Here is a 24,521-nt window from a genome sequence, read left to right as displayed (position 1 = left end):
TGTTAGTAACTCGTTAAGTCAATAGTTCTTAACCACAGAGGCCAGACTCACTAATGTGTCTGACCAATTCTGAGCCATGTTCAGAATTACTAATTCATTACTGATTCACTACTGATTACTGGTTAAGGCACTAAAGTCTGTGGACGATGAGGTGATTCCTGTAATGAGGCTGAGATACGATGATTTCATTATTGGACGTCTTTGGGAGTAAGCAGGGATTCACACATATACCTGCATGTGTATGCACACAGACCCAGGCACACAACACGGATGCTTACACACTTAAGGTAGCATTTGTCTGAATGAAATCATGCTTTTCATGTATAAATGTAGCTCTCTAAGAAGGAAATGCTGAAATTTAAATGTGATGTTCCAAAAGACAATAGTCACATCTTACTTAGCTCTACAAACTGCAAATGTCCATCTTTCTTGATATTCTTCATACCCGACTCTGAAGCCTTAAACTCTTATTATACATTCTGGAATTTTCAAAGCGTGCCTAACTCCTGTCTAGTGAGTTCTGGGGCTTCTTGGATCTTCTTCTTGTGTTCAGTTCCTTGTACCTGATAGGATTGTGTCATACTGCCTGTGGCATTCAACTCACTAAAGTTTTCCTTTACCTCTATTCTTTTACCTGCTGGGAAACCTGCTGGAGGCTGAAAGAGGATAAGGTTTACTTAAATGATTCTTTTATTAACTTTTTGTGACTTTGCACAATCCATTTTATATCTGTGGGTTTCAGTTTCCTTATGTAAAAAAAAAAAAAAAAATGAATGAAAGCTTAGTTGATCTCTGAGGTTTTTAAAATTGTGCATTCTACCATACATATGTACTTTATAACATCAGATCTAACACTTTCAAATTAATAATAATTTCTTGAGTATTTCTCCTATATTGGGGCTGGACTGGGCTGCTGGAAATTCAAAGACATGTAAGACATGTTCCTACTTCAAACAAATATTGTATTTAAGATAATATGCAAATGCACACAGAGCTAAATAACAGAAGATTAAGTAACTGTTCAAGTCAATTAAAAAGCAAACTAAAGACTTGACATAATTAGTTGTTAGATGAATGGGATAGGTCAGCATTCCCCAAACCTTTCTGTGGATTATCAGTTCTGCTAGATGGTAATAAGTTTTCCTTGACTAATAGGTTCCTAGGTCAGTTGAGCTTAAAAAATGCTGTGTCCAACAAAATTAATCAGTTTATCTATTAAAGACCTCAGAATCTTAATCTTCTGAATGAATGCACATCTGCATAATCTTTGGTCTGCAGACTTTACTGTTCAGGAAACCATAGGGTATTTTTAGTTTTTTGTTTTTTAGATGCACTAAGTAATACAGTTTGGAAAAGTTGGTATTAATGATAAGTATGTTAGGAGTTGAAAGTGGGGAGTTGTGGCTTCAAGGCTGGGTGGCCAGGGAAAGTTTTAAGGAGATGGTGGGGTTTGGATTGAGTCTGGAATGCTAGAGTGGGTTTGCATAGCTGCAGAGCATGAGGACACATGTGGAAACTGGCCTGTGGCTAAGCTGCCAAGGCAAGTTAATGGGATGGTACAAAGGACCCCTAGTCTCTCCGGGCTTACTCTTACCCTTCCTTTCTCAGAAGTGCTCCTTTCACATCACGTTCCAAATACCCTCAGGTATTAAGGGAACTCACTTCCGACTACTTCTCACTTGGATGCCTTTCTGGTTTTGCTCCTAACAATAGGCTGATTTCTTTCAGATCGTGTTCCTGTGAGGGGTTCACAGCATCAAAGTAGAACTTGGCTACTCCTCCCCACAGTGGGCCAGGACGTAGCGGGGAAGTCTGCCCTGAGGATTGGCCGTACTGAATTACCTGGGATTACCCTTCCCTGGGCTACTGAAACAGGGGCCTGGTGACAGGGGTCCAGGAATCTGTATTTTCTACAAGGCTCAAGGCCAAGGTATAGGTAATGCATCTGGATGGAGAGCTGAACCAGCCTGGCTCTGGTTGCGCCCAGGAAGTCTGCAGACTTGCCTGACATTAGAGTCCATTGGGTCCAGAGTTGCCAGGGGAAAGACCTGGGAGGTCTGAGCTCTATAGACTCCAGGCCCACAGCAGGGAAGAATAACAGAGTTCCCAGTTGTTACAAGGCCCTAATTCCACACAGCTCCCCTCAAATAAGTACATCCCAAGCCTTTATAGAATTAGGCAGCAGTTATTGAATTGAGTCACTCATTTGCAAATGTAGTTATAGAAATGCATAATCAAGTTAGAGCAATCCAGGGAGGGGAGATTGCACTGGGCAGGCTGGAAGGGGCCTTGTCTCTTTATTGTGTGTGTGCTTGCATTTCCCTCTAGTGTCCTCTGTCATATGCTTACTTTCTAAAGCCCACGTGGAATACTCATTACAGAGTTGACAGGTTGATTACTTCTGATGAAGAGCTAGAGCACTTGAAATCAATGGGAGGAAAAGACATGTTTCTATCACATGGTACAGCTCATTTTTAATCATTTTTAATTTTGTGTGTGTGTGTGTGTTTTAAAGGGCAGCAAGCTGTTTAACAGCTACAAAATATTAGAAATAAATTTTGGTTGTTAGGAGTAATGATTCAGGGAGGAGTCTCTGGAGTCACCAGTCTGTTATTACAAATCTAAAGCAAAAAAAAAAAAAACAAAAAACTTCAGAAGCCCAACACCAGAGCCCAAGCTCTGACCTAGTTTAAAATGTTAAAAGGCAAGTTATCCTATTAGCGGATGACTAAGATGGAGAGCATTCTTTTTCAATTTCTTCTCCTTTATTTGTCTAGGAGGGTTCTTTTTTCTTCAGGGAGAGAGGGCAATATTTGCATAACTTAGCAAGGCAACCGGCTTCTTTTTCTTTTTGTATCCCTTGATGGTGTCTCAGCTTTATGGTTTAGGGGGAAATTGGCTTTAGATGTGAAGCAAAATGATAACCGAGTTTAATATGAAACACTGAATGCTGGCTATTAAACTCGTGGCAGTAGGAAAAACAGTGTCACTGAGCATTAGCTGCCAAGGCCTGAAATGAACCGCTTAACCTCTCAGGCAGAGCCTTAGAGATTCACCACCTTGTGTGGAGGGGGTTCAGGTGGATGGCGGGTGCTGAGTGGAGGGGTGCCTGGTGCTGTAGTTTCTCAGGAAGGGGTCTGAGGAAGTCTTATGCATAACTGAATCCTTTGCTTCTGAAGGATGGTCTCTGCCAGAGTTGGGTCCTGATGCTGACATTCTTCCTTTTCTGCTCCTCCCTCTCCTCCCAGGAGCCTTGGGGCCGAAGCAGGTGCTAGATAGGCCAAAGAAGGTTAGCTAGCAGAGGCAGGTGACCTGCAACTTCAGTCAGATGTTTGTTTGACGTGACCCCTGGTCGGGGGCTCCCCGAATTGGGATGCATGCGCAGGTCATATCCTGTGTGAGGGGATGGGAAAGAACTCTTTCTGGGTCCAAAGGAAATCAAACTCTCTTTTTCTTTTCCTCATCCTTCATCCACTGTCTGGCTTTTTCATTTGCTGGAAGGCAAGTTCAGAGCCCTCAGGCCTGGTTGCTTCTTCCCAAAAGGAAGTTCTTCCACTACTGACATGGTGTGGGGTCAGGGAGCATGGCTTCCTCCAGCCTGGAGGCTCCCCGAAGCCCTTAGAGATGAGCTTTCTTTCTTTCTTTCTTTTTTATTTTATTAATATATTTTATTGATCTTTTACAGAGAGGAAGGGAGAGAGCTAGAGAGCTAGAAATGTCGATGAGAGAGAAACATCGACCAGCTGCCTCCTGCACACCCCCAACCGGGGATGTGCCTGCAACCAATGTACATGCTCTTGACCGGAATCGAACCTGGGACCCTTCAGTCCGCAGACCGACGCTCTACCGCTGAGCCAAACCAGTTTCGGCGAGATGAGCTTTCTTGACTATGAGTCTTGTTACTGGGAGGTCTCTATAGAGCCTGTTGAAGGCTGAGTGTAGGAGGATGACAGGGACCTTGGAATGCAGAAGGAGAAGAAGTGTAAGTGAGGAGTCCTTCTGCAGAACTCTGAGGCCTGGACAGATGGGACCACGGGTGGGTGCAAGAGCAACAAATCTGCTCCTCCCTGGTCTTTTCATCTGTGTCTTGCTGATACGATTTCCTCTTAGACGTTAAGATTCTTAGGAGATACCAGTAGCACCAAGTTAGAGATGAATTAAACTTGAGAGGGAAAAACCTAGCCAATGTGGAGATGGTAAGGAAGTTGGCTAGTTTAAAAAAAAGTTCCAGTAAAATGTATATAACATAAAATTTAGCATGTTAGCCATTTTGTTGTTGTTGATTCTCAATGAAGATTTTTTTTTTTCCTATTGATTTTTTAGAGAGTTGGAAGGGGGAGGGAAACATTGATGTGAGAGAGACACATCGATTGGTTGCCTCCTGCACGCACCCTGACCAGGGGCCAGGGATTGCGCCTGCAACCCAGGTAGGTGCCCTTGACCAGAATCAAACCTGCGACCCTTCAGTCGACACTCTTTAGCCACTGAGCCAAACCAACGAGGGCAGCACGTTAGCCAGGTTTCCGTGTTCAGTTCAGTGGCATTAAGTACAGTCATGTTCTTTTGCAACCTCCACCTCCAGAACTTTTTCATTCAACTAGAACACCGTACCTGACTCCTCATTAAACACTGTCTCCTCATTCCGTCCCTGCTCCCAGCACCCACCATCCTACTTTCTGTCTTTATGATGTTGTCTGTCCTCTGTGTGCCTTATATAAGTGGAATTATACAATAGTTTCCCTTTTGTATCTGGCTTGTGTTAAGTTCACATTTTCCTATGTCCAGGCTCTCAGGAAGCCCTCGGTGTGAGGGAGCGAGGGATGGACTCGCCGTTTCCCCCGGGAAGCAGTCCTCCCTCCCTCGGCCTGTCCTTGTTGTCCAGAGGAGCAAGGCCCGTGCGCAGCTTCAGCTAATCCTCTGGGTGGAATGAGCTGACAACTGGGGCCTGTGAAATTTGCTTCCAGCTGTTCTCAGGCCTCAGCCTGTCCTTTTGATTGTTGCACTCTACGATTTTAGATAGAATACAGGCTGCCCAGTTGAATTTAAATCTCAGACAAGCAGTGACTAATTTTAGTATAAGCATATCCCAAATATTGCACGGGAGATGCTTATACTAAGGAATTATTTGTGGTTTCTCTGCAGTTTCTCTGCAATTTAAATAGGTTATTGATTGCTAAACCTGGGCAACCCAACAGTGAACACAACATAAAGTGGCCGTATGATGGTGAGGGTGAGGGGAGGGAGGGGAAGAGAGGGTTGGGACTTAGGGAGGGTGGGAAGTTGATTTGGCATTGTCAACCAACCTACTTTTGGTACAATATTAAAAATCTGGATCCTATAAGTAGGATTTGAAAGTAATGGCATAAACATCTGTCTGTTGGGTCCACAGATAAGAGGCAGGAAGTCCCTGCTAATCAAAACATGACCTGACACATGACAGGTACCCACAGTCCGTAGGAGCCCTGATCCAAGGTCGCTGACTCGTGGGCAGGCTGTATACGCGACGGCTAGCAGGGATCCAGGGAGAACGTGTTGGAGCCGAAAGCTGCGGGTAGCCGGCTGTGGTCTGTCTTGCTGACTGATGGAGCCAGCTGTGGGGAGGTGGTTGTATGCAGTGTGAAAACCGAAACTTGACTCCAAGTTTCCCTCTGGTCCCTTCCTGTTTAACAGTCGACTGTCCTCGGCTTTATTCATTTTGGTGGAGCTCTGAATCCGCCTTCCACGTGAGAATTCAGTAAAAGCGCGACCGATGCCGAGTGTTTTCCCCGAGTAAGCCAGGCTGGCACCGAGTCATGCCTTCTCCGTGGCTTCCGCGGGGCTCTCTTCACAGGCCCCTCCCCCTTTGGATTTAGGTCCCTGGGGCTGGTTTGCTTTCTCCCCAGTGTTGTGGAGGACAGAAAGTTATCGTTTTTTTTTAGGGTTTGTAAACAGCGTGAGCCCTTCCTGAGCTGCTGGTGGGTAGGTGGAACAAAATCAGTGTTTGGTGCTATCCTCCAGACCCGCCAGCAGATGTGATGGCTGGCCCCCAGCAGCCCGTGGGAGCGCCGAGGGGGCTGCCTGCGGAAGGGGCCTCCCGGGGGGGCTCCAAGGACACGGGTACACATTACAGAGCAAAGCATATGTACTTTATTTTGGGGTTTTGAAGCCCTAGTAATTTTGTGGCCCATTTTGGCTTTTTCCTTCCTCAAGGGACTAGGCAATATTTAATGACTCAACTCTTGATTATACTCCGGATGTTTCTTTTCCACTGATGTCAGTTTGCAGAGCACTCCTCAAAGCCAGTGTTTGTGTGAGGGCGGGGAGGGGCACAAATGGAGGAAGAGAGGCCTCCGGGACCCCAAGAGTGGGCTTCGTTCGACTGCTGCCCCCATTCCCTGGGGAGGGAGGCCCAGCCAGCCCTGACGCATTCATGCACCATGCTTCCTGCCTCCAAGGTTGCAGGAGAAGTGGGCTGGCTGTGCTGAACAGCACAGGGGGTCTGGTCTGTCTCCTGCAGGGCTGCCGGTTCTCTGGTCAGGAGCCATGGGGGTCCCAGGTGGAGAAGCCTTCATGGGGTGTGGGGTCATTCTTAGGTCCAGTTGTTAGGGGTTGAGTGTTTGGTAGGAGCCGCAGAGCAAACGTTTCAAAAGTGGGGTGCTCCTCTGCCCCGCCTCTGTAGGAGGCCAGCCTCACACTGGGAGGGCGGGGCTTGGGCTGGAGCAGGAGAGTTTAGTTCTGAGCACTGACGTCCAGTTCCTTAGTGTGGCTTAGACCTTAGTTTACTCAGCCCTTTGGAAAAAGAATGACCCAGGATAGCTGGTAAGGACCGAGCGCTGTGGGATAAAGGTCTGAGGGGATGGCTTCCAGAGGATTCTTCCCAAGGCCCTCCCTGCCTGCCTTTGACCATGTAGGCTAGGGACGGGGTTGGGGGGGGGGGGGAGGTGTTGGCAGAACAGAGAGCCTTTAGCATCTTGTCTTCTCTCCGCCCCCTCACCCCCACTCCCCTCATCCCTTCTAGACACATTCCCTCCCCACTGTTTTCCAAGGGGCTGACAGAACCGTACATGCAGGGGAAATATTTGACATAGGAGGAGTGTGTGGGCAGTTATGTCTGTGACTAGGCACAAATAATTTGAGGAAAATAACTGTTTTTAAACAAAACAGCCTTATGTACTGCTCCTTTCTGAGGATCGGGCCTGGGCAAAAGGTCATGGCACCTGATGAGAGAAACACAGAAACTGTGAGGCCCTGGCCCCCCTTTAGGAGTTTGTGATGAGACTGGGGTGGGGATGGGGGGCATACAATCACTGCCGTTTTCAATATATGGGTCAGGAGTGGGGGGCCCAGCAGGGGAGGGGAAGTGAGAGGGCTGGAGCTCAGAGGGGTCCATGGAAGTGCAGTGCCAGCTGATTCTCGAGAGTTCTGTAAGGTATCAGAAAGCAGACCGAGGGTGCTCTGGCGGGGAGAGGTACATGAGAGGTCCAGGGGGAGAAGGTTGGTTATAAAAAGATAGGCTGTGAGCCGGTGGGGTGTGATTTTTTTTCCCCCCCATTAGTCTAGTGCCAAGTTAGATGTCAGTTAGCAAACTTTAAAAAATATTGTAGTAACCTATGCCTCTTGCCCTATACTTCAACTTCCGCAGTCAGCACTGTACTGGAACATCATTCTGGAAGGCCTCCAACAGCCCCTTGGGGGCCAGTCTCACAGCATGTCCCCAGGTGCCCTGATCCTGGGCTGCCAGGCACGTTTTGCTGTTCAGCATGCTCTTCTCCTAACTTCCTCTCTCCCTTTTGCCTCTAGGGTGCCTTCCTGTACAACCACCTTCTCCTGGGACGGCTCCTTTTCTGCCGGCCCTGTCTCCTTTGGACCTACGTTCACCCAGGTCCAGGGCTGTGGTGGCTGGCGCTCTATGTGTTGGTAATTCCCCTGTCCACACCAGTGTGGCCAGCCCAGCTCTGGGAGATTAGGATTTTGCAGTTGTGGGCCTCTAACAGCCAGATAACTGAAGACCATTCCACAAACATCTATTAAAGCCCCCTGGGGGGGACAGATCCCAGCAGCCTGGGACCATCAGCCAATACCTGCTTCCCTCCAGTTTCCTGTTTCCAATGGCCCTATCCCTTGTAAGCTCTGAATGACCTATAAATTTCTCAGAAGGCTAAAATCCTATTAGTCCTTTTCTATAGCTTCCTACTATGTCCCTTAGCCTCACACTTCCTAGTAATAAGATAGGAGATGCGGAGCGTCTCCTGGGATTTCAAAAGCTGCAGTGGCTTCAGCGGCACTGGAGGCGGAGGTGCTCCTGAGTGGGTCCTCCCCTCGGTCAGAATGCAGGGTGGAGCTGGAGGGATTTGTGTGTTCTCTGAGTCCGTGTCTTGCACAGGCTGCTTTGAATTCGACACCCCTTGTCACCTCGCCAGTGCCTGGAAACCCTGAAACTATTCCTGGTATTCATAATTCACATCGGGTAGGCTGGAAAGGGTATTTATAGCGCTCCCCGAGACAAGTTATTGCCAGAGGAGGTCGGGACACTTATCAGGTGCTGTGTAGGAGCCACAGGGCTGAGCACACCCTTCTCCTGGCTAATTTTAGATTCCCCTGTGTTGGGGTTGGGAATGAGGGCTTATCACATAGTCTGTATGCTTTCTGAGGCTCTGATCTCCCCGGGAGACTGGAAGGACAGACATTTATGACCATTTCTGTGGCTGGGGCTTGGCACAGCCCCAGGGTATTGTTGGGGACATTGTCTCACTGCCCAGGTTCTCCCTCACTGTGTCCCCTCCTGTTGGCCTCTGGCAGGAAAGAGGGAGTACCGGGGTCCTTGACGTCCTAGAGTTAGGTCACCAAGCTGTGAGATAGGGGCTCAGGTGGGAGATGACTTGACAGTAGCACGTCATGCTTTACAAACTAAGAATACTTGACATGCTATTGAGCTTGCCTACCTATGGTACCCTGGAGGGATGGTTTCCTGGAGATTTTTGAGCTGCAAATTCTTTAAGGAAGAAGTATTTGCAGAGGGTGGGGGTGGAGGGGGTGGGGTTAAGCCTTTTAAATCACCTGCTTCCCTGGGATCCTGGCTTGCCCAGGGACAGTTCCTGCTGCAACAAGGTATATGGAGTGTGGCTGGGCAGGAAGCTGGCTGGTTGGTGTTGGCACTTTCCATTGTCTTTAAATGATTCAGCCTTGACAAGCCGGGGACGTGACAGAGGGGCGGTGTGTGGGAGTGTGCATAGGCACACGCTTGCCTGTGCCTTTGTGGGGCCAGTTGCCAGGTGAAGGAGCCTGGGGTTGGTTGGTTCGAGGGAGGTGGCCAAGTCACATTTACCCACTTCACTGCTCGCCTTCAGGCAGTTCTGTCTCATGTGCCACTTCCTGCTTGAAGTGCCCAGGATAGATTCCCTGTTCTTTTTGTTTGTTTGTTTTTCATGTGGCTGCTACCTGTCTGTAAATAGCCATCGTTTGAAAGCGGGTCTACCAGAAAGCTGGAAAAAAAATGTTTTCCCAAACGAAGTGAGTGACAGTCATGTCTGACCCACTGCTCCTCACCAACAGTTGTCGTCGTTGGCTTCCTTTCTGGGTCTTGGAAATATCCATATGCGGCCACAATGGAGCCTTTCTTGGCCGGCAGCTCCGGGGCCGCTCTGCTCTGCTGTGTGGCTGTGCTGGCATCACCACTGGAGCGAGGGCTTGCGTAGGGACGGGGACTGGGGACAAAGCTTGCTCTTGTGCCTGTGTCTTTTTCAGGCAGGATCACCCTCCTTCTCCCCCATACCTTGGGATGGGTATTATAAATGGCAAATCTGTAGTCTCTTATATGTTGGGAACCGGGTCCGTCTGTGGTTCTACCTTCTTCTGAGTTGAGCCTAATAAGAAACTGCACACTAATTAATTGTTAACAAAGAGATGGGTCCAGTTGGTTCTGGCTTTTCTGTTCCATCCCTAGAGCATCTCTCAAACCTATAAATTCATGTTCTCTATCCTTTTGTCCATGATTTGGGCTCTTATAAAGAAACCCACTACGGTTATTCTTGTACATGCCCTACGTCATGGGTGGGTTTTTGCCTAGGAGTAGCGTTTCAGATATGTTTTGGTTTACTTTTGCCAATGCACTCGTTCATTGAGTAAATACTGGGATCCACAGTGGGACAAGCTTTGTGCCCGCTCTGGGGTGACAGCAGAGAGCAAAAGGAGCAAGGCTTGGAGGAGGAGGAGTGCCAGAGAGGTCTCTAAAGGGGTGCAATTCAAACACACTTTAAGGATGAAAGCCAGCCAGCCAGGTGAGTGGCCTGGGGAAGGAACACTCTGTGCAGAGGGAGGAACATGGACAGAAGCTCTGATGGTGGTTGCTGCTGCTTTAAGACTGGCCTGGTCAGCATGGTCATGTCCAAGTGTTGGCTAGACCCTACCCAAACTAATGAAGTAATGGCCTGAGACACCTTCCTTTGTAGGAGTCCGGAGAGGGGGTTATTTTTTGTTTTTAAACAGAATTAATGATGGGGTGGGGTGGGGGGGCAGGTGGCATGCTCCGTGACTGCACTGCTGTGTCCCCAGCTGGACCTTGGTCTCCTGAAAGGTCCATTAGGGCCAGTTGAGGGAAGCCATGGAGTTGGCTGGTCAGTTCCTGTGTTGTTAGGGCCTTTTGTTTTGGAAACCAGCATAGCATGATTGGGCTCCTGGTGTTTAGCCAACGACTCATCTTCCCAAACCCTCAGGATCCAGCCTCCCAGCCTGGGAATTTATCAGGCACAGATGATTGAGAGGTGTGATGATGATAGAGCGGTGTGATGCCTCAGGGGTGCGAGGGAATCTGCCTAAGCCCAGGGGACACTCTCTTTAGGAGAAAGGTGGGTTGGTTTCTTAGGCAGAATAATGAGGGACCCAGCCGGAAGCAAAGGCCCTGAGCTGTGGATGTGGCTCTTGCCAGCTGGTCCAGGCCTCCCTTCCAGGACTATCAAGTACAAAGCCAGCTTGGAGCAGACTCTGGTGGGAATGGGAACCACATGGAGGGTGCAGGCTGGACAGCATCCTCTGGTGACTTCTCTTTCTTCCTTGCACTGCCTTGTGTCTCATCTTAATTAAAATGCCCTTGTTAGGAAATCTCCGAGCTCTGGTGAAACGCTATCCTGACCGCAGAGCAGCCACCCCCATGAGGAGGGAGGATGTGGAAGGAGACATTCGAACAGCTTCAGCCTCCCAGGAATTCTCTTCGTGCTGTATTCAGTTCGGCCGATGGCCGCGAGAGCCCGGTGGCTGGCTGGAGTATTGATTCCCCGTCAGAACAGGGGTGCCTCTTGCCTCCCCTCAGGCCCATGGCCCTGGAAACCCTCTTCTGAACTTCTGCGGATGTTTTTGTAGCATTTCCTTCCACTCTCCTGTCATTAGTAAAGAAGATAAAAGCTCTTCTGAATTTAATAAACCACTTAAAACAGGGCCTCTTGGGGAGCCAGGCAAAAGCCACCCACCAACTTCCCCTCTTTCGGACCCCACCTCTGGTGCTGAGGAGTTGGGGGGCGCTCCCTGGCATTCCCCTCAGGAACCCCTCTCCCTTCTTTCCCCCCTTCCTTCAAAAGTCAAATTCCAGCTGTTTTTTTGGGATCTGGGTGCTAGGAGTCAGGGTTACTAATTTACAGGTCCTGTGATACCAGCAGTCACCTCCCTGGCTGGGCAGCCTCTCATGCATTTTCCTCCACTGGGCTCCCCGCCTCCACCACGCTCCCCTGCCAGGCTTCTCACGGTTGGTTGGCACTCAACACTGAGTTGCTGAATAATAATAACAAAAAAAAGCCTCTCCTAATAGTTTTCTCGTTAGTTCTCATCCAGATCTTTATTTCCTGTACTACTTTCCCTGCAAATGGGAAACTGTATAGAAAGCAAAGTTGGCTTCCCGGGGAGTTTAGTCACCTCCAGGGAGACAACTTTTATCCTTGTTTCTTTTTGTTCATGTGACTTAACTGTGTTTTAAGAGTTGTCTCTATTTGACTGTATTTTAAGTTACACCTGACTTGGAAGATGTAATTAGCTAAGAAGTGTTCTTCGGTCTACTCGGGAATTAAGTAATTAGACATTTGATGGTATGGAGGATCACTTTTACTCTTAGCAGCCACATATCGAGCATCCTTAGAAGGCCCGATGAACTGCTCATTTTAAATGCAAATGCCGTGCACAGTTAGGAGGAAAATGGAATTGTTCTGGCTCCCAGCGCTCACTCTGCATTTTTGCCATTCCTTCTGATGGCCGAGGGGAGGGCTCCTGACTAAATCCTTCAGCATCTTTATTATGATTTCGGATTCGTACTTGCTGAGAGAAGCCTCGCTCCAGGACATTAACCCTCTGTTGCCATCTGCAGAGTTCTCACCAGCCTGTTTCTCCCCCTTAAATGATTTGGATTTCCGGTCTCATTTGCTTGATAGATGTGCTGGAAAACTTGTTAGTGGGTGGTATTGTGCTATATGTGTGTGTGTGTGTGTGTGTGTGTGTGTGTGTGTGTGTGTATGTGCGCGTTTGTTTTGGTGGGGTATTTTTTTTTTTTTTTGAGGCAAATGAAATGTGTTAAACTTTAGTTCTTAGCAGGGGTGTATGCCGTTGCCTTTTAGCCTTAGAAGTTCCACTTCCCTCTCATTTCTCTTTTGGTGTCTTCTCCCACTTTTCCCATTAGCCAGCTGCTCTGTCCTCGCTGCTCGGGATCTGGAGAACCCATGGCCTCGTGTGTAATGGATGAGATTCCTCTGCCGCAGGGCTGGGCAGGTGGTTTACGCTCTTGGGATTCAGAGGAAGAGTGAAAGTGCGCACATCAGTAAATAGTGTTGGATTTATGGAGTCTATGATGCTAATCTCTTCCCCAGGCAGACAAGTGACTTTCCTTTACCTGGACATGAGAATTTTACTGGTAAAACAGCTCCTGTGTTCTGTGGCACTGAGACCACTGGGCTGTACATGGAGGGGTCAGCCTCTCAGCCAAACTGGGCTCTTTCCTGGCAGTTGTGCACACAGCTGGAGCCAGGAGAGAAGGTTTTGGGAGTGGCAAAGTGGGAGCATCTTTTCTCAGTCCGTGGGACAATGGCTTCGGTACTGATCTCCCCCTAAGCTGGGGTGGTGAGCTGATTTATGGTTGCCCAGTATTATAAAAATGTAAAAACCATATGCAGTAGTCCCCCCTTATCTGTGGGGATGTGTTCCAAGACCCCCAGTGGATGCCTGAAACTGGGGATGGTACCGAACCCTATGTATACTATTTTTTTTCCTTTGCATACATAACTGTGATAAGGTTTAACTTACAAATTAGTCTTAGTAAGAGATTAACAACAATAACTAATAATAAAATAAAACAATTATAATAATATACTATAATAAAAGGTATATGAAATGTGAACTGACTCTCTCTCTCTCTCTCTCTCTCTCAAATTTCCCATTTGATGTTCTTGAACCATGGTTGATTGTGGGTAACTGAAACAGGATAAGGGAGGGGGGTACTCTTTATTATTGAATGCAGTTGGCAGTCATGCTATTTTTTTTTTCTTCTAAAATTCTATTGTAAAGCTACCTTTTTTTCTTTTTTCTTACCTATTTTTACATAGCAGAATATAGAATTCAAAATGAAGTTTCCATTTCTGTCCTTAGTATCTTGACTGCATAGAATCAATTTAGATTTTTTTGGTGGGTGGTGATGTGGAGAAACAAGTTGCTTTCAGCATTGCTCCTCCTTCCAGGGGAAATGTGGCAGGGCTGAGGGGAGGCTGTGGGGCACGCCCTGCTCCAGGCTGTTAGGGTGAGAGACAGTAGCTCCAGGCTTGGAGAACTGCCTGCTGGAAGGCTTTGAGAAGTAATGGTTGAATCCAGTTCAGAGGTTGCAAAATCTTTTAAAGCAGGCCCACCTCCCCATTAGTGACAGTGAGCCAGAGACCCAGGAATTCAGGTGCTGTGTCAGACCAAGCAGCCCATAAGGGCGAGAATGAAGACTCATGACTTTGCCATGGTGTTCTTCCTGCTTCCTGTTTTAAGGAAGGGTCCTCACCCTTGGCACCGTTGACAGTTTGAGCTTGGCGATTCTCTGTGGTAGGACTTCCCTGTGCATCCTAGGCCTCTCTGTCCTCCAGATGCCACTATCATCACCCCTTCCTTCAGTGGTGAGAGCCAAAAATGATCCCAGATATTGCCCAGGGTTCTCTGAGGGGGGCAAATTGCTCCCTATTGAGGTACACTGCTTTAGAGGAGTACATTGTACCCTAGAATTTATAAACTTTTATATGAGCCTGGCTCCTTTCCCCTTTTGATTTGAAGTGTGAGCTATACCACCAAAACAGTGGTCACTATAGCTCTTATAGTAGACTAGAGGCCCTGTGCATGAAATTCGTACATGGAGGGAGGCTGTCCCTCAGCCCAGGCTAAACCTTCTCCAATCTGGGACCCCTCTCACAATCCAGGACCACTGGCCCCAAACCACTCAGCTGCCTGCCTGCCTAATGCCCACAACTGCCCTCCCCTGCCAGCCTGGTCTCGCCCCAGCTACCTCTGCCTCAGCCCCCATCACCATGGCTTTGTCTGGAAGGAAGTCAGACATGTGGAAGATGGCCAGTTACATGGTCTAATTAGCATATTACCCTTTTATTAGTACAGATAACACTGGCTCAAATGTCATTTCTAGGAAAATGGCCAACACCATTCTAAATTGAATTGCACTGTGTTTGGGATGACAGCTTTCCCTCAAATAGATTGATTTCAGTTTTCCTTTTAGATTTTGGATGCTGATGACTGTCTCCATTAATCTTCACCCAAGGATGTTTCTTTATTGAGAGAGAGAGAGAGAGAGAGAGAGAGAGAGAGAGAGAGACATCAATGTTTACCTCCCATATGCACCCAACCAGATGTTGAACTCATAACCTAGATATGTGCCCTGATGGGGAATCAAACCCTCAACCTTTTGGTGTACAGGACAACGCTCCAACTAACCGAGCCACCGGGCCAGGGCAGCAGCTTGTACTTGTAAATTTAGCTAATGGGTGAGGAGTGAAAATACTCCAAAGGCCAAGGAGATTTTCGGAATCTGAAACCACATAAGAATCAGGCCTCGGTTTTGTGAACTTTGTGCTAAGCTCAGAAAAGGACACTCATCAACTTAAATCTAGAGCAGATGTTAACGTGGAGCATGACCTTACGAGTTAAGAGTGGCTGTGAACTGGGGGGTGCAAAGGGATGAAAAGCCCCAGACGGAGCTGCTGGAGACCTGGGTTCTACCTCTGGGCCTGCCTGCAACTCTCTTGGTCAAGTCTCCAAACATCTTTATGATAAGGTTCGGGACTTTTTTAAAATGCCGCGGGAGGCGGGACAAATTGTTAAAAATCGGGACTGTCCCACCAAAAGCGGGATGTCTGGTCACCTTACTTTATGAGGAAGGGCAGAGCCAAGGTTTCTACTTCCTGGACAGAGGGGAAGTGCTGGGTGGTGAACCAGATAAACCCAAGACTCTCTTTGGAGCCTTGGTTTTACACAGGGAATTTGGAAGACAAAGATTATTTTAGTATGAAAGAAAGGATGCACCTATTGAATAAGGGCAAATCTTGCACAACAGGAATTTAAGCCAGAAGGGAGAACTTTATCAATAAAAGAGGGAAATCTCATCTTGCTGTGAAGGGCTTCCCAGGGCCAGGTGGTCCCCCCTCCCCCTCTGTCCCCTGGGGCACTGCTGGGGATACTTCATAAATGATGAGCCCAGAGGCCTCCAGAGTTCCTTTACTTCTAAAATTTCTGCTTGGAGCAGAAAACAGACATCTTTTGTGATAACTTCACACTCCCACCATCAGAGCGGACCATCAGGAAGAATGGCCAATAATACCCTGTTTCCCCTAAAATAAGACAGTGTCTTATATTAATTTTTGCTCCCAAAGATGCGCTAGGTCTTATTTTCAGGGGATGTCTTATTTTTCCATGAAGAAGAATACGGTATACATTTATTGCTAAATGAAAATAAAGGAAATTTATTACCTGTATACGGTATGGTAGTACGGTAGTTGTCAACACAAACCAGACAAACTGTGAATCCTACAATATCAAGAATTTACTCATTTATTCAATGACAATCATGTCATCATCTTCTGCAACATCATCATAACAATCCAATTCCTGAATTTCCTGGTGAATTTCTTGTGACTCCATTTCTTTCAGAATCAGTGAACCAAATCTCTCATATTTAGCCTAGGGAGGCCTTATTTTCGGGGGAATGCCTTATATTTCACTCAGAAGGAAACCTGTAAGTAGGTCTTATTTTCGGAGGATGTCTTATTTTCAGGGAAACACGGTAGTAGAGGTTGGCTAGCCTTTAAGAACTCAAGCTTTTCACAGTTTTTTCTCCCTTTCTTTGGTTTTTATGGGAAAGCTTTTTTGTCTTCACTCAGGAGTGTGAGTCTGTAACCAAAACAGTAAAGAGGATGAGTCTCCTGCAGCTGTGGGACCCTCAGGGCTTATGCCTGTTACCTAAGAATTTGCCTAATCTAAGAAATGTGCCTGAGGAGGTTGCGTGCTGAATAAATTTCCTTGAACTGCCTCACCTGTTGACAAGCCGGTGACAAGGGGGTTGGCCTATGGGGTCAGTATTAAAATTTAAACTACTGCTGTCCCTTCATAGCCCAGACTTACTTAGCTAGGGATATGAAGATACTTCCTCCAGTCATTTTTTTTTGTTTTGGAAATTATTTAATGTCACAAAGGAGTTGTTTTTTATTTTTTTATTTTTTATTTTTTAAATATATTTTATTGATTTTTTACAGAGAGGAAGGGAGAGGGACAGAGAGAGTTAGAAACATTGATGAGAGAGAGTCATAGATCAGCTGCCTCTTGCACACCCCCTACTGGGGATATGCCGCAACCAAGGTACATGCCCTTGACCGGAATCGAACCCGGGACCTTTCAGTCCGCAGACCGACGCTCTACCACTGAGCCAAACCGGTTCCGGCAGGAGTTGTTTTTTAGATGTTGATATTCCTAACAGCTCTTTAGACACTAACATCAGGGCTTCTGATGGGACACATCCTCCTGCCTTGGGTTTCTGGAGGGCAAAAAAAAATAAAAAAAAATAAAAAACAAGGCCAGGGAAGGAACACCTACGAATAAAGTTGTCGCTGAGAAAAGGCTCCTGTAGCCATTTGTCAGCATCACCTTTTGTGAGGCAACACGACTATATGATGTCATAAAGATAATTTATAGCGTTTCATGAAAGCAGGAATGGGTAGTAGTGAGTGGGGTTTTTCTTTGTCTTTTCTTGGCATGTAATTGAAACAGCTTGGGCCAAATGAGAAACAGTTGTCTTTGTGGGGGGAAAGTGGGGGGTTGGGGGGAGGGAGATTCCAGAGGCTTCTTTACTGGGGTCAAATATTTCTTATTTTATTTGGAGCGCGTAAGCAGACTGATCTGGGACGAGCATTAGCAGCATTGCCATGTCTATCTGGTCATACGCACATGCGTTTTCTGACCACAGGGAATTGTCTGAATCCTAGACCCACATAACACAGCCAATGAATCAGAAGGAAAAGCGTGTGGGTTGATATGTCTCAAAAGAAATATATGACTTTAGGGGGAGTTTATAAATTGCATTCCTCTAACTATGCTACTTATCCAGAAGCAGTGTCCTTCCTATGGAAAAGCGTGTCTGTGCATCCTGAGGTCACGGGCTTCTTCAGTCGCTCCAGTTTGCTGAGGAAGTCTGGTTGTTCATCCCTTGGGACATGGAGTCTGGACAGATGGACTGATATGCTGGAATACTTGTATTGGTGTGGTGTGCAAAAAAGCTCCAAAAAAACAAAAACAAAACAAAAACACCCCCAAACAATCTATCCTCACGTGCAGGCAGTTTGTGTGCTTGATTTGGTTCCAGAGAGCCACCCCACGAGAACCTTGGAAACACTAAGCATTTCATAGGTGCTAGAGCCTCACTGTTGCCAAGGTGTATGTGGGGTGCCATGTAGGGCGCAAAAATAAAGGTGGCGGCATCCTTGCCTCCCAGGAACTCGGTCAGGGAATGGTGAGAGCACACAGAAGCTCCAATCTCTGGTACGAGCTCTCTCACAGTGAGACAAAGGCTCAGGGCATGTAGGGGGAGGAAAGACTATTTGGTGGGATGATCAGAGGGGTCAGCGTGGAGGCCAGAGGTGTGATCTGGATTTAGGAGGGAGAGGGGATTGTCATCAGATGAGGAGGTTGGACTTTGCTGGGAGGAGTGACTTGGGCACAGACCCCAATGTGGGTGCGTAGAAGACAGGATGTGGTACGTGGGGTGGCGAGAATTTCAGACACACTCTTGGGACTGGTCTGTGGTTTGTGGGGGTGTGTGTGTCTATGGGAAGAGGCTGAGTCAGGGGAAATCAGGTGCAGGTCTAAGGGTACAGGGCCTTCTGTCCCGAAGGAAGAAATTAGAACCGTGTCCTAAGTGCAGGGGAGAAGGAAGAAAGGCAGTAGGAAAGGCAGTACCTTAGGGAGCACAGAAAGGAAAAACCTAAGAAAGATCCCTGGCATGTGTGCTCAGTGGTTAGAGAGTCGGCTCATGTGCCGATGGGTCTTAGGTTCAATTCTTGGTCAAAGGTATGTACCAGGGTTACAGGTTTGATCCCCAGCCCTGGTGGAGCATACACAGGAGGCAACTAATTAATGTGTCTCTCCCCCTCCCTCCCTTCTGTTTGCTCCCTACCCCCTCGTTCCCTCCCTGCTCATTCCCTCCCTTCCTTCCACTTTCTAAAAATCAGTGGTAAAAATATCCTGGAGTAAGGATTGGGTGGGGGGGAAAAAGAAAAAAAGAAAGAAAAAAAAGAATGTGAACACCTTTGAGTCTGATTCCTGTCTTTCTGCTGCTGTCAGACTGATTGATGGGGGAAGCCGGGCTGCTCATGTGGGCTGGAACTTTGGGAAGACCGTCGAATTTTTTCTCATATCTTTATTACAGAATGTGAAATATCTTTATTCCTGAATGCAAAGTCATGGAGGTATGCTGGATTTGGAAGAAGGTCCAATCACACCCTTCCCTTTCCCCATTCTCTTATTTGTTTTCATTACCTGCAAAGTCCTCCACGTAGAAGAATCATCGGTCACCTTCTCTCTCTTTCCTTCCTGGAAATTCACTGGGTGCTCTGGGAAAGGTCTAGGGGTGCCAGCAGGAAAGGGGAGACCCTGCTCTCAAGGAGCTCCAGGCTGAGACATGAGAGAAGAGAGGGCTCTGGGACAGGCGGTAAGGTGAGGTGGTGGGGTTTCCCTGCAGAGGGAATGAATGAGGGGTTCTGGCTGGGGTAGTAGCTATATCACCACTGGGCTGTGGAAGGTGATGAAGGTTAGGGCTTACTGAAATATTTCCTACCCTCAGAGGCGACTTAAAGTATCTTTGAAACACTATAGCCTCTAAGTATGACAAATATATACTTATACTAGAGGCCCACTGCACTAAATTCATGCATGGGAGTGGTCTCTCAGCCCGACCTGCACCCTCTTGCAGTCTGGGACCCCTCGCTCCTTACTGCCTCCTGCTTGCTCCTTATAGCTTGGCTTGCTGCTCCTTAGCACTGCTGCTGCCACCCCCCACTCCCACCCCCCAGCCCCACGCTCCCCAGCTGTGAGCCCAGCTTCTGGCTGAGCAGTGCTCCCCCTGTGGGAGCACACTGACCACCAGGGGGCAGTTCCTGTGTTGAGCGTCTGCTCCCTGGTGGTGAGTGTGCATCATAGCAACCGGTTGGTCATCCTACCATAAGGGTTTCTTAGGCTTTTATTATATAGATATAGTGCTTTGTTTGCACCCCCAGTTTGCACAACCAGTTTGGGGCAGAATACAGACCATCTTATTGTGTTGAAGTTATTAATCTGTGTATATCCAGTATTTGCCTATGGAATAAATTAGTAATGCCGTGGAAATACCTTTCACTATTTAAAAAATATAGGTAGGGGCTATTGAGATTAACTAAAAACTAATTCATGTAAGAGCTTTTTTGTCTTGACATCTCCCCTCTCTGAGGATACCAGAAGTACAACTATTGTGTGTATGTGTTGGGGCTGCTGGTGGTAGTGGTGGTAGTGGGGTGTCTGCAAAACTTTTTAACCTTAAAAGGTACCACCTTTTCCCTCTCCCAGCACTTAGCACACAGCCTGGCACTTCAGTGTATATCGAATAAATGAAGGGAGGCAAATGATCGTGTATAGGAGCAGAGCTACCTACAGAGCTCATTCATGTTTCCCACCATCCCCTTAGGTTGAATGCCGCACTCCCATCGCCCAGCTCTGATAATGGCGAGGAGGCACCATAAAGCCTGGGGCTTGGGACCTTTCCTGCCTGTGTTCTCCCAGGCTCTGAGAACCATTAGGCCGAGAGTAAAGTTCAGCCCAGTACAGTGCCCCAGACGCAAGCCTGTTATTGGAGGGACCACTTTCAGCTCCGACCCGGGCCCTTCATTTAAAGTAGGAGTGAGGAACCTTTTTTCTGCCAAGGGCCATTTGGATATTTATAACATAATTTGTGGGCCATATAAAATTATCAACTCAAAAATTAGCCTGCTTGGTTAAAGGTTTAATTAACCCACCCCTCATGCTGAGGCTGGGCCAGACCAAATGATTTCTCAGACCATACGGCCCCTGGGCCAGATGTTCCCGACCCTCATGGAAGAACTAGCTTTTGGACAGAGTGACTAATGCCCTCAGCACAAGCCACAGTCTCACTTCTCACAGGGAGGTTCAGCCCCCTCCTGGGCGGAGGAGCCCCCGTCTGTGGATTGCCTGGGGTAAACATCAAAACCTACCTCTGGAATCTGTTTCCTGGCTTGGCCGTCCTCCCAAGCGGTCCCCTAGGGTGGAAGCAGTGACTGCCTGGAAGTGAGCGCTCGAATGTGAGAAGGATCCCACTTAGGCGCAGTCTCACTGGGAAAGGGGCATGAGATCATTTTGTTCCCATGTTCGCTTCTGAAGCCCTTTGTCCTTTTGGAATTGGCAGGCTTGCACTTTTCCTGAGTCCTGTAAGCTATTGTTTAGAGTCAATCAAGAAGAATGTTGGGCTTGCGTGTGCGTGTGCACTCCCGTGAAAGTTCATAGACACACTCATGTTCACACATGCACCCAATCACATTGACAGGCAGACTCATTCACGCGCACACAGGAAAGCCATGCCCATCTTGAACTCGGCAGACATGGCAGTGTCCAGTGGGAAGTTTTACTTTGAAGGTGATATTAGGGAGTGGGGCTGCATTTTTAATTTGGCTTTTGCCTTTTTTTTTTTTTTTTTTTTTTTTTTTTTTTAACTGCAGACTTGTATTAGAATAGAAAAGACCATTAGCAAGAGATAAGGGACAATATTTCCTTTAAAAAAATATGCTTTTATTTCAGAGAGAGGAAGGGAGAGGGAGGGACAGATAAAAACATCAATGATGGGAGAGAGAATCATTGATTGCTTCCTGTACACCCCCTACTGGGAATGGAGCCCACAACCGGAACATGTGCCCCGATCTGGAATCGAACTATGACCTCCTGGTTCATGGGTTGATGCTCAACCACTAAGCCACACTGGCCAGGCTATAGTATTTCCTTTATGTGTCACATTATGCATGGGTCCAGCACAGGGTATGGGTGCAGGCTATCCACAATCAGATTCAAAACGTTTGATGCCATGGTGTCAATGTTTGGCTGCTGCAACTAAAAATAAAAATGACAGCTTTATCTGCTACTGAGATTACACATACACACACAAAAGGGTATTTTCCTTAACAATTGGGCATACTCTTGCTCAAATTATTAGGAAAGAAGAAATACTTTCCTTATTTGGTCAAGATACTGTTGGTAAGTAGGTGGCAAGGGATAGGAATTGAGACATATTGGTCATGTCTCCATGTACTTCACCTGATTTTCTGGCCAGTGATGACTTGACCAATCACTGAATGAGCAGAACTCTCCCCAGGAAGATACGGATGAGGCACCTGACAGAGAAGATGTATCCGCCTGAGGAAGGAGGTGCCCAGACGTTCATCTGAGCTCTGCAGAAGGGTCTGGGCCGTTGCTCCTTTCTTAGCTGTTTGGGAAGGCTCAGTGATTGTTGTTCCCGTTACAGAATGTGCCACAGGAAATAGGCTGCAGGGCGTGTATGGGGAAAGACCAATGGGTTCTCGAAACCCAACACCAGCTATTCCCACAGTGACGGGAGGCATCAGAGGTCACTGTGGCCTCAGCCCAGAGCACAGGACTGTCCCAGGGCGTGGACTTTTAAAAATGGAGTTTATTTATAGACGGTGCCCCTGGGGCCAGAACTTGTAACTGTTCCCTGTCAGGCCCCACCCCTTGGTCAGCATAGGACTCTACAGTTACTGGTGTGTCTTAAATTGGGGCTGAGAACTCTTGGAGGCCCCTGTCACTGACATGCGTCTGTCATTTGTTTTAATTGCTTTACTCTGGCATATATATATATATTATATATTGAAGAGTTAAAAAGAACATTTGTAAAGCTAACACCCAATTAAGAAATCAACACTACGAATACCTTAGACACTCCCCCATTTCCTCTGAAGTGAAGAGTGTTTCCAACCTTTTGTCTTAACCAGTATTTGCTGTTCTTATTTTTATCACCTATATATGCATTCTTAAACAGTCCTATATAATAAAAGTTATTTTATTATGCTAAGTGACCAACTGTTCAGTTGACCGTTTGGTCGACTGCTTGACCAGTCGCTGTGATGTGCACTGACCACAAGGGGCAGACGCTCCAACTGGTAGGTTAGCTTGCTGCTGGGGTCCGGCTGATCAGGACTGGGTGAGAGGGCTGGACACATCCTGGAGCCCTCCCACAGTCCCTCTCTGGCTGGCCAGCCTCATCGGCCCCCACCACTGGCCAGGCCGAGGGACCCCACCCATGCATAAATTCATGCACCAGGCCTTTAGAATATATAGTTTTGAAAATTGAGTACCAAGTACAAACACAGCTTTGGGAAGCTCCCCGTTGAAACTTATGCAAAGGATCCCCAGAGAAGCACAAGCTCCCCAACAGTTGTCATCCTTGCTAGTCATACTTCTCCACCATCAATGCTGCAAGAAGCCCGTGTCCTCACTGCTCCCTGCACTGTGTATCACTTTGTTCATGGGGTTTCCATGTACAGTCCCACCTACAAAGGGGTTGTAGAAAGTTCAGAGAATTATAAAAGGGGGCTCCTTATAACATTCTAATTAAGCAGGGGTCCTTAACCAGAGGCACAGAGAGAAATTTCAGGTGGCTCACAAACCCTTTGAAAGGGAAGGCATTGCATTCTTTGGGGTGAGAGGGTCCATCATATTTCCAGGGAAATTTGTGGACCCTCCTCCCCCATAAGGATAAGGAATAATGTGGCCATTGTGATAGGTTGTGTGTGCTTGTTTCTAAGTGAATCTTGAGGCTGTTGCAGATTTATTGAAACGCATTTGGTCTGCGTGTGTATGAGTCTGCACTGACTTTTTACCTCTGAGCGTGCCTCACTGTTGCAAGGAAAATGAGCAGGAAGTTACCAGGGTGGAATCCTTGATTACGTGTGGGTGGCCTAGCAGGCTTTGCATTTTCTCTGAAACCTACGTCTCGTCTCCTTCTCTTGACCCAGAGTAACTAGAATGCTCAAGGGGAGGGAAAAATTGGAATGGTTGTTGTAGTTTCAAAACAGATGATCTCACTGCCTAAATTCCACTTTATGAAATTCCACTTTATGCAAAAGAAACCCTTTTGCTTTAGAAATATAATGGGTCTTTGGGGAAACAGATCCAAATGCCCATTTAGTGAGGGTGGGAACAGATTTGTCAATGCTGCAGCTAACTCCCTGGAAACAAAATACAACTATTGTCACACCAACCTCGTAGTTATTTCCTAAGAGATATGGCAATTTAAATTTATAACAGGGGACATGCACTTCTTCAAAGGGGGCGAGTCATTATGCTTTCTCTAAGCTGACTTCATGTGAGGGACTTTCAGCTTTGCTCAGCCATGTAAGGGCATTGTGGGATTCTCTAGCTGAGAGATACCCGAGTTTCATCCTGTCCATCTTCCTGTTTCAGGTGAGTTGACCGAGGGGCCAACTGCCCATGGTTTCTTCAACTTGTCAGGCTCAGCTGGACCTAGAATGCCAGCGGAAGACGCAGCTATTTAATGATTATGGCTTGAATATATAAGTAGATGAAGATTATTTTTAAGAAATCATAATCAGAAGACATTTCCTAGAGAATTCTCATTTGGATCATACATTTCATTTTAACAAAATGACCCTTGACCACTGTCTTAACCCCCACTCTTCTTTGAAATGTACTATTTCCTGAGGTTCGGGGTGGGGGACGGTCTGGTTTTCAGAGCCTGGAACCCTAATGTATGCAAAAGGCGCTTTCATGGGTCTGTGTTGTTCTTTATATCTCATAAATTCAGAATTATTAAGTATCCAGTTTTTTTCTCAAAAGTTTTTAGTTTCTTCTTGTAGTCAAATGCGAACAATTCTGGGGTTTTTGTTCTTTTTCTTTTTAAAAACTTTGTGAAGAAAACCAGGAGTTTGAGTTTGGCTGTTGAAAGTCCTTGGGGATTAAGAAGAGGAAAC

At 47.1% G+C, this 24,521-nt stretch overlaps 1 protein-coding gene across 6 annotated transcripts in view; it reads left to right on the top strand.

Annotated features, from left to right (window-relative positions):
* Positions 1–24,521, top strand: part of TLN2 (talin 2) — a 402,173-nt gene that overhangs the window by 52,714 nt on the left and 324,938 nt on the right. The window contains exon 2 of one of the 6 annotated variants that reach the window (XM_084886344.1): positions 4,324–4,427. The exons of 4 other annotated variants lie outside the window; for them this stretch is intronic. The gene's annotated coding sequence lies outside the window, so the exon portion shown is untranslated. Of the gene's footprint in view, positions 1–4,323; positions 4,428–11,246; positions 11,361–24,521 lie in introns of those variants that run through there. One more of the 6 variants, XM_084886346.1, reaches the window with a different exon arrangement.

Source organism: Pipistrellus hanaki (genome assembly GCF_964339955.1).
Source record: "Pipistrellus hanaki genome assembly, chromosome: 1".
NCBI lineage: Eukaryota > Metazoa > Chordata > Mammalia > Chiroptera > Vespertilionidae > Pipistrellus > Pipistrellus hanaki.
This window is presented reverse-complemented; position numbering and strand designations above follow the sequence as displayed.